Source organism: Orbicella faveolata, unplaced genomic scaffold, assembly GCF_042242905.1.
Source record: "Orbicella faveolata isolate gen_17 unplaced genomic scaffold, um_ofav_v1 contig_48, whole genome shotgun sequence".
Taxonomy (NCBI): domain Eukaryota; kingdom Metazoa; phylum Cnidaria; class Anthozoa; order Scleractinia; family Merulinidae; genus Orbicella; species Orbicella faveolata.
The window spans coordinates 6994104-7003170 of NW_028301578.1; positions in this window are offsets into that span (position 1 = coordinate 6994104).

Consider the following 9067-nt stretch of genomic DNA (forward strand, 5'->3'; position numbering starts at 1 on the left):
AAAAAAGGTAACTCTTACAGTTTGATTGATATTTATCTATACTAGCCGGACGCATAATCCGTCGGGGCGGACTTGGGCAAGTGGGGCCTCTAGCGTGTCTTGCTACACGTGTGTGTCATATTACAAGGCATGTCGTGACATTAAAAGTAGACTCATACATCAAGAGGAATTATCTGCGTTCTTGCGTCGAACTGAAAGCTTTTTTGATGGTAAGGTCCGTCTTCACACCACCGGAGACGCATAACTGACCGTTTGAAGAGATGGCGAATTGGTTGCACGGTTGAGTGATCTGCTAAGGGTTTTAAAAACTAGCAAAACAACTCCACAAAGAAGAATGAAAAATTGAACCTCGCATGTTTGCTAACCTCTGGGAGCATTCAACAGGAGCCGAAAAAACTAGAGGCTCATTTATTTAGCAACACTTTTATTTCCAGCACTTATTGTTAGCATCAACATTTTTCAGTAACAACTGCGCCAACGGAATCAGATGATACCTTTGAGGGAAATTAGCAAACAGTTTATAACAGATGCTCTTGTTTACGGATTAATTGCTGTGTCATTTGCGCTTGGCGCATAGCTTGGCTTGATTTGAAATTATAGGTATTATATGGTCTTTTTTCCAGGCGTCCGGTCTCTCTTTTATTACTATTTAGTGATTTTTTTTTTCGGGAGCTCCTCTACCGTCATCAAAACTATATATCTCTGTCTTGCCTCTCCAACTTTCTCCAAAGCCTCAGCTCGCATATCGTTTCCCTTCTTTTTCTCTTTCAATAAGTTACTTTTTCTTTGCTGATACCTCTCAGCAACCTCAGCCTTTTCACATATTTCTTCCATTCCTAAATTAAACCAGATACTTCACATATCCAGCCGCAAATCTGAGTTATACACTGACGTAAAAGGTTTCATTAGCAAATGCTAAATCAAACTAGCGCGAGAAATTAATCAGTGTGCCAGCTGATAAAGTTCTATAAAGTAAAACACTGCTCTTCCAATTTTTAATGTCGCCAGTCTTTTTAATGTGTCAAAAATGTCACTTTAGATTAATTATTTGAGTGCTTCTTGGTAGGGAAAAATTAGATTGCAATCAGTGCAAGGTATATTTATTTATGTATGCTTTCAAAAACGTCCTTCACTGAAAAAACATTTTTCACAACTGGCCTAAGTTCGCATCAGCTTTCTCGCAGTTGCTTAAAAAATGAAATGAAACAAAACAAGACGAACGAAACGAAACGAAACAAAACGAAAAAGAAAATGAAGTGGTTTGCATAACAATAAAAAGCAAATAATTTAAGTTGCTCGAAAGTAGCATCACGGGTCTATTTAGCGAAACGAAAGTGCACACTGACATTTTCAGACAACATGAGGTAGGCTGCACTCACGTCGGGCACGAACGCACAAGCGAACGTCAACATACTTTCCTCTAATCATGCGCAGTTGACTTTTCGGCTTTTCTCTGATCTTCCAGAGTGCACATCAACGTCTGCGTCGTTCGTTGTTTAAGTCCTTATTATGTTCGCCTTGAGACAGCCCCTAACTTAGACGAGGCAAACTGTACGGTGCTGATGAAAACGCAATGAGAGTAAACTCTTACTGATACGAATATTTATATCCTCCGATCACCGAAAGCTCGAAAGAGTACAGACGACCTTTTAAAATTAGAATGCGAAACGTTTTCCGAAATTCAGAGAATCATGATACAAGTTTATACTAAAAATGTTTACCGTGCAAAATGCGCTATAAACAGTGCAAAGACAAGATGACCTACACAACCACAGCCGATCGAGTAGAATCAAAAAGAAGCTTACCTTTGGTCATCCAACAAGTCTCACTCTGCGACTTTGGGAGCAGACTGTTTACGAGCTAGCGTATCTAAAGGATATGCATACCTACTAAAGCGCTCTTGCGATAACAATGTGGTCTGTAACTACTGGGCGAAGATTCAATGTTTTGACATAAACGCTGATAATAGAATGAACTTAGCGACTGTTTGGACCGTAATTACCTGTAGTTCTTGTCATAGGAAGTTATCAGTGGTTGGTTGGGTTCAATGATTTCCAAAGAAAACCCCGTTTCGGTTCAAAAATCTCTGAAAGTGTTGGACACTTCCCAAAGAGAGCCGACTTCTCGAGTGTTCTCTCTTTTATGCTTTGTAGGCTTAGAAGCCCCAACTTCATGATAATCCCCTAAAGTATTTTAAACCATGATCCACAAACCATGGCTGCTCTAACAAATAAACGATAAAAACCAGTCAGAATTTTCTACATGGTTCAAGAATAGATTAATTATGATAGCAGAAGAAAAAAAAAAAAAGACAAATCGACAGTTTTAAAAACTAACGAGACTAAACACTGATAGAGAGTCTTCTTTACTGTAGATGCACAATCCGTCGAAGAGGGCTTGGGCAAGTGCTTTTAGTTGTCTTGCCATGCATCCCAATGTAAGGCAGAATATAGTTTAATTGATCAACAGGGGCTATATACTTTCGAGCGTCGAACTGAAAGCTTGGTGTGATAGTACGCGGCGTCATCACACCACCGGAGACACATAATTAACCGCTTGGGGAGTTCGCAAATTGGTTGTATGGTTAAGTAAGGATGGCTATTGCGCAGGCGCAGTTCACCTCTCAGGAATCAAAGATGGCGGATAACGAAGTCGAAATTGGATTATTGCTACTGTTAAACCGTAGAAAAAGACAAAGCGTATGCAAAGACAAACACAAAGAAAACCGAGAAAGGTCTGGATAAGAGACATTTTTACGAGAAGAAAGACACAAGGCGATTATTATAACCCTGTACAAGAATTAAAACTGGGAGACTGAGAATTTTATTTTGTCGTAAAAACAAGGATAACTGCGGACAGATTCCGCCAATGTTTCGTCCACCTGCGTCGCCATGTTTTCAGCTGATAGATTCTGACAGAGCGGGCCTGGATTTTATATTTGTGTATTCCGCTGACAAGAAAACTCTTTATGCTTACGCTTATACTTATGTATGCCCGGTTCACACTCAAGTATTCACAACATAAGCACAAGCATAAGAAAATGGAAAAAGTTCCATTCCTTGTGCTTATGCTTATGCTTATGTAACCCCGGTTCACACATATTTTTCTTCTGCTTATGTTTATGCTTATGCTTATGCTTATGCCAAAGTGTGAACCAGCCCTTGGGGGACATTTCCTCTTAAGCGCTTTACATTCGACAAAATCAAGAAACACGATTTTCGCCCCAACAGTCCCTAAAATGTCCGATCACAAAGGCCGAAAATTATGAATCTAAACGTAGTTTGCGTTTTCGTGTAAATGAGAGAAAACTTTATCGATACTTTTTCTTGGAAGACTATGTATTCATCTATCAGAAACAGGTTATAGCTAGACTTGAGCGCCATTCGAGGAAGAAAACGCAAATGTTGAAAAAGACCCTTAGTTCACTCAGGTGATATTTCCAATTTAGGAATAAAATTCCCATATATTTTTCGGCAAGTGCCATAACTTCAAATTCCTTGGAACTATGTTGTTGTAAAATATGTTTCAAAATCAGCTTGGGTTATTCTTCGAGTAGTCGTTGAGTCCCGGCTGAAAAACCCCGATTTGACGTAAAACATCCTGAATAGTAAATAAGGGATGGTGCTTCTTGCGGGTATAGGCGTTTAAAGCCCTTGTATTAAAACTTCTCTGTACTGATAAGCGAATTGTTTGCTTATACTTATAATATAAGGTTAAAACGGTTCAATATCAACGCCCAAGTAACTTTATTTAATCCGAATAAGTTTTCGCGATTGGTGACAAGATGTCGATTTCACACCAAGAAAAAACAGGAAGTCATTTTAATAGACAAATCGATAAAAACGATATCCCACTTGCGAGGATATCATTTTTATCAGCACATGTGAAGATATCATTTTTGATAACATTTTTTTAACACTCGAAGATAAATTTCCTGTCTCCGCGCGGCTATGTAATTTCCTCTATATATTATGCTACAAGGCCTTCCAATTATTAATTTAAGACAAAACATCCCTAAAAGAAATATTCACAGATATATTTTGAAGGCGGTTTTCGCTTACCAGACAAAAATGTTGATGTTCGAACTGTATCTGCTTAACTTAAGGGGTATGAAAAAGGACCTCAGGGATATTTTTACCTACTTATTTTTAGTTTCTCATTTTGATCAAAAAAAAAAAAAAAAAAAAAAAAAAAAAATCAGAGTAAATAGTAACGCCAAAAATCTTTTCCTACCCTAAAGAAATGTCACTAGTCATGCGCTATTTGCAAAGTCTACTAGGGGCGGAAGTTTTGTTCATTTTTCAAACAAAGCTAACGGTTGCGTTTTCACTAGGCCGATTAACTAGCTGAACATTCTTTCTAGGTGTTTGTTTACAGACCAACATTTGCTAGTTAAAAGTGACATCTGTTTTCACTGGAAATTAAAACCAAGAATTTAACCCGCTGACTCAGAAGATTCAAATTGCAAAACCGCGCAATTCTCAAAAATGGATGAGAGAGGAAGCGCTTTTAATTACTTCTCTTGTAGTGATTCTAGCTATATTTATGCGCAGGAGATCGTGAAGGCATTTTTTTTTTTCCAGAGGATGTGGTTATTTTCCCCCGAAATGAGGAAGATGCGACGAAATGTTGTAACGCAGGAAAACTTGTTCTGCACGTCGTGCGACACGGTGTCCTCGCCAAGGAACTGGAGAATCTAGCGGGACCGTAGGAATGGTAAACCGAAATAATTGAGAAGGACTGTTGAAGTCGTCTGCCGCTTAAAATTCTGTTTCGCAAAATGAACCGCAATACGAGCGTCTGGTAAATATCATTGCCAAATTCTTTGCAGGCGTCGGTCACTGCGCACAATGTGATCGGCTGCGGCATTTACCGGGACAAGTTATACCATCTCGCGAGGTGGTGTAACTTGGCGTGAATTTCCGGTCATATTGGCGAGATAATCGCTTCATTTTTCTGGTGAAAACAGCGTGCATTTTTAACTCGCTAAACTCAAGACGAACTGTTTTCACTGCATTTCCGGACTTTTCCGACTTTATCTAGCCAAAATTGTCCTAGTGAAAACACAACCCACTAAAACTAAACCTTAAGGACCGATTATTTAAACGAAGTCTAAGTTAATCATTGTTTAGGGCTGAGCTGCGGTTTAGACGTTGACTCGATAAATAACGGCTAAACGATGTTTAAAATTCAATATTGAAACGCGACTGAACCGTGTTTTCTAGAGTCAATGGCTAAACCATGTCTTACGAGAAAATGCATTGTGTGCGGAGTTATTTCGTATGCAAATTTCCAGATAGTGGTTATGGCTCTTAAACATGGCTTCTAAAAACAAGCCCCACAACAAATTTCAGCGAATAAGAAAAACTTTTATTGGTCGAATTGGGTAGAGACTTTCCAAAAGTGGAAAGCGAAGACTACGACAGTAAAACAGCGTCGGCAAAAAAGGCAAAGGCATGGGGGGACATTTTAACTAAATTTAACTCCCAAAATCCTAACGGTTTCAAACGTGACCTCAGTCAGCTTCAAGGATGCTGGAGGCGGCTGAAACTCCAGTTGAAAAAAGAGCATGACTTACATCGTCGTGAAGCAAGAAAAACTGGTGGAGGAAAAGCTCCTGCCTCCCCAAGTGAAGTAAGTAAATTAGTAGCGGACGCAATCCCAGCCTCAGTTAATCGTCTAGAGCAGGAATGTGATGACGACGCAGGAGAAGAACTTGATTTAAGGCGGGACAAAAGCCATGACGGGACGCACGGGGCTTCTACTGTAAGTAAAGCAGAAAAATGGTAGGAAATTTTCCTAGCAGTCCTTATATATTCTCACCAGGGTTCTTCGTCTTGCGGCCAGGCAAAGCGTCATAATCTGTTTCAGTGACATGTCGATGATATTAAATAAAAAAAAAAAAAAAAAAAAAAAAAACCAGAAAGGGCGATGGAATACGAGACAAGCTGTAAAATGAGGTCACAATATTAATAGTGCTTTAAAAGTAAATAGTGCGTTCGAGTCATTCCCGATGCTTTCAAATGATGGCGGACTCCACCGACGCCAATAATCTGGAACAAAACAAGGTCATTATATATCGGATCACGTCTAAACACACGTGAAGAAAGACGCGGGGAGGAAAAAAACGCAAGCGGACAAAACCGAGAATGCCGATAAATCAAGTAATCCCGCAATGATGAACGAATTACACAACAGGAACCTTCCTCTACTTCTCCTCCTGAACCAAGTTCAGATCTAGGAACTGAACTTAAAGATACCAAAGTGCCTTCAAATGGATGTTGAGCGCGGCGAGCAGGCGTAAATGTCTTGTTTACCCAGTGAAAGCCATCGCAATAAACTCTGAGCTTGCGTCGAGATGCTTGTCCAAGCGTGAAGGAGCGTTTGATTAATCAATCTAAAACAGATCTTAAGGAATAAAAACCCAGATGATCTGGAATACTTGTCCGAGTATATCGTTGGCAGTGGGAGCCACGTGCTGTATTATCATGCTCGGCAATTGAAGTTATTGTGTAGAAAATATCACACAATTACACAGCCGAGGAAAAAAACAAAAAGCGCGAGGAGAAACTTAGTACATGGAGTTAAGATAGATTGTCAGTGCTTTAGGTGACCATGCACGGCTACCAATGGCTTGGCCAATGGCTTGGCCAATGGCTCGTACACGCAACGAATCGTAAAAGTCCGTAAGTAATGACCGTCGAAAGAAGTGAGCCAACCCCCCGCCCCCCTCCCCTGGAACTAAGGTTCAAAAGTATAATTATTTTTCCAATCAATAGCCTGAATAACGTAGGATAAACTGATGACGATTCAACTAGGGAAGATATAGCTTATTCCAGGAAGCGTCATGAAGCGCCCTGGTAAAACAAACCTCGCCAGATTTTCATCAACTAACTAGAAGGTACTAACATGACCTTTCCTTCAAATTAAAATTACTGAAATTGACAACTTTGCATCATTTTTAACAGGAACGCATAAAAAGAACGTTTAATCATATTGAAATTGAAAAAGTCGACCAGAGCAGTTAAATATTTATAAAGCAGACTAACGTAGCAGTGCATCCCGAACAGTAAAAATAGTTTAAGGTATCTTACATCACGGTCTACATATAAAGTGCCCACCCATGTGCCAGCAACATAAATTTGAACTGGAACGAAGAATTTCAAAACGATTTAATAAGAACTCAGTGTTTTAACGAATTAAATCCACAGCCTTAGAGGAATACAGCCCTATTCTCATAGAATTAAGACACAAACAAACAAACAAACAAACGAACATACTAAGATAACACCGGGAAGAGATACTTACAGTAGAACTCATTTGCGTTCTCACATGGGGTGAGAGATTCCCGCCCATGTCAAGTTTCTTCTCTCTCGTAAGTTCTCGCGCGCTTAGAGATGCGCCGCACTCGCGTTTTAAGTGCAGGAATCCCAACCAATCCTTACCTAATTTTTTAAAGATGCTACTTTTAGCTGTCTCCCAAATCTACAACCGTGTATTTCACTTGCGGAAAACTATCGATTTGCACAGTGGTTGGGTTGGACATTCTCGCGCATATAAACTTTCTTTTCTCTCGTTAGTTCTTGCGCGTTTAGAAATGCGCCACACTCGCATTTGAGGTGAAGGGATCCCAACCAATGCTTATCTAGCTTTTAAAGATGCTACTTTTAGCCCTCCCCCAAATCTAGACACGTGTATTCCACTTTAGGAAGTTTATCGATTTGGACAGTGCTTGTGTGAGAAATTCTCGCCCTGTCAACTTTCTTTTTTCTCATCAGTTATTGCGCGTTTAAAGATGCGCTACACTCACAGTTTAGGTGCGGGGATCCCGACCAATGCTTACCTAACTTTTTAAAGATGCTACTTTTAGCGTTACCCCAAAACTACACACGTGTATTTAACTTGTAGAAGTCTATCGATTTAAACAGTGCTTTGGTGCGAGATTATCGCATATATCAACTTTCTTTTCTTTCGTAAGGCCTCGCGCGTTTAGAGATGCCCCACACTCGCATTTTAGGTGCAGAGATCCGAAACAATGCTTACCTAACTTTTTAAAGTTGCTACTTTTACCCTCCTCCAAATCTACACACATGTATTTCACTTGTGGAAAAAATATCAATTTGCACAGTGTTTGGGTTGGACATTTTAGCCCATATCAACTTTCTTTTCTCTCGTAAGTACTAACGCGTTTAGAGATGCGCCACACTCGCGCTTTAGGTGCGGGAATCAAAACCAATGCCTACCTAACTTTTTAAAGATGCTACTTTTAACCCTCTCCAAAATCTACACACGTGTATTCCACTTGTGGAAGTCTATCGATTTGGACACTGCTTGCGTGAGAGATTCTCGCCCCTATCAACTTTGTTTCCTCTCTTAGCTTCTCGCGCGTTTAGAGATGCGTCACAATCAAGTTTCGGGTGCAGGGATCCCAACCAATGCTTACTTAACTTTTTAAAGATGCTACTTTTACCCTTCCCCAAATCTACACACGTGTAATTCACTTGTGGAAAACTATCGATTTGAAAACTGCTGTTGTGCGAGATTCTCGCACATGTCAAGTCTCTTTTCTCTCGTAACTTCTCGCGCGTTTAGAGATGTGTCACTCTCGCGTTTTACGTGCAGGGAGCCCAAACAATGCTTACCTAACTTTTTAAAGATGGTACTGTTAGCCCTGACCCAAATCTACACACATGTATTTCACTTGTGGAAAAATATCGATTTGCGCAGTGTTTGCGTTAGACATTCTCGCCCATATCAACTTCCTTATCTCTCGTAAGTTCTAGCACGTTTAAAGATGTGCCACACTCCCGTTTTAGGTGCGGGAATCCCAACCAATGCTTACCTAACTTTTTAAAGATGCTACTTTTAGTCCTCTCCCAAATCTACAAAGGTGTATTCCACTTGTGGAAGTCTATCGATTTAAACACTGCTTGCGTGAGAGATTCTCTCCCCTATCAACTTTGTTTTCTCTCTTAACTTCTCACGCGTTTAGAGATGCGCCACAATCAAGTTTCGGGTGCAGGGATCCACCAATGCTTACTTAACTTTAAAAGACGCTACTTTAACC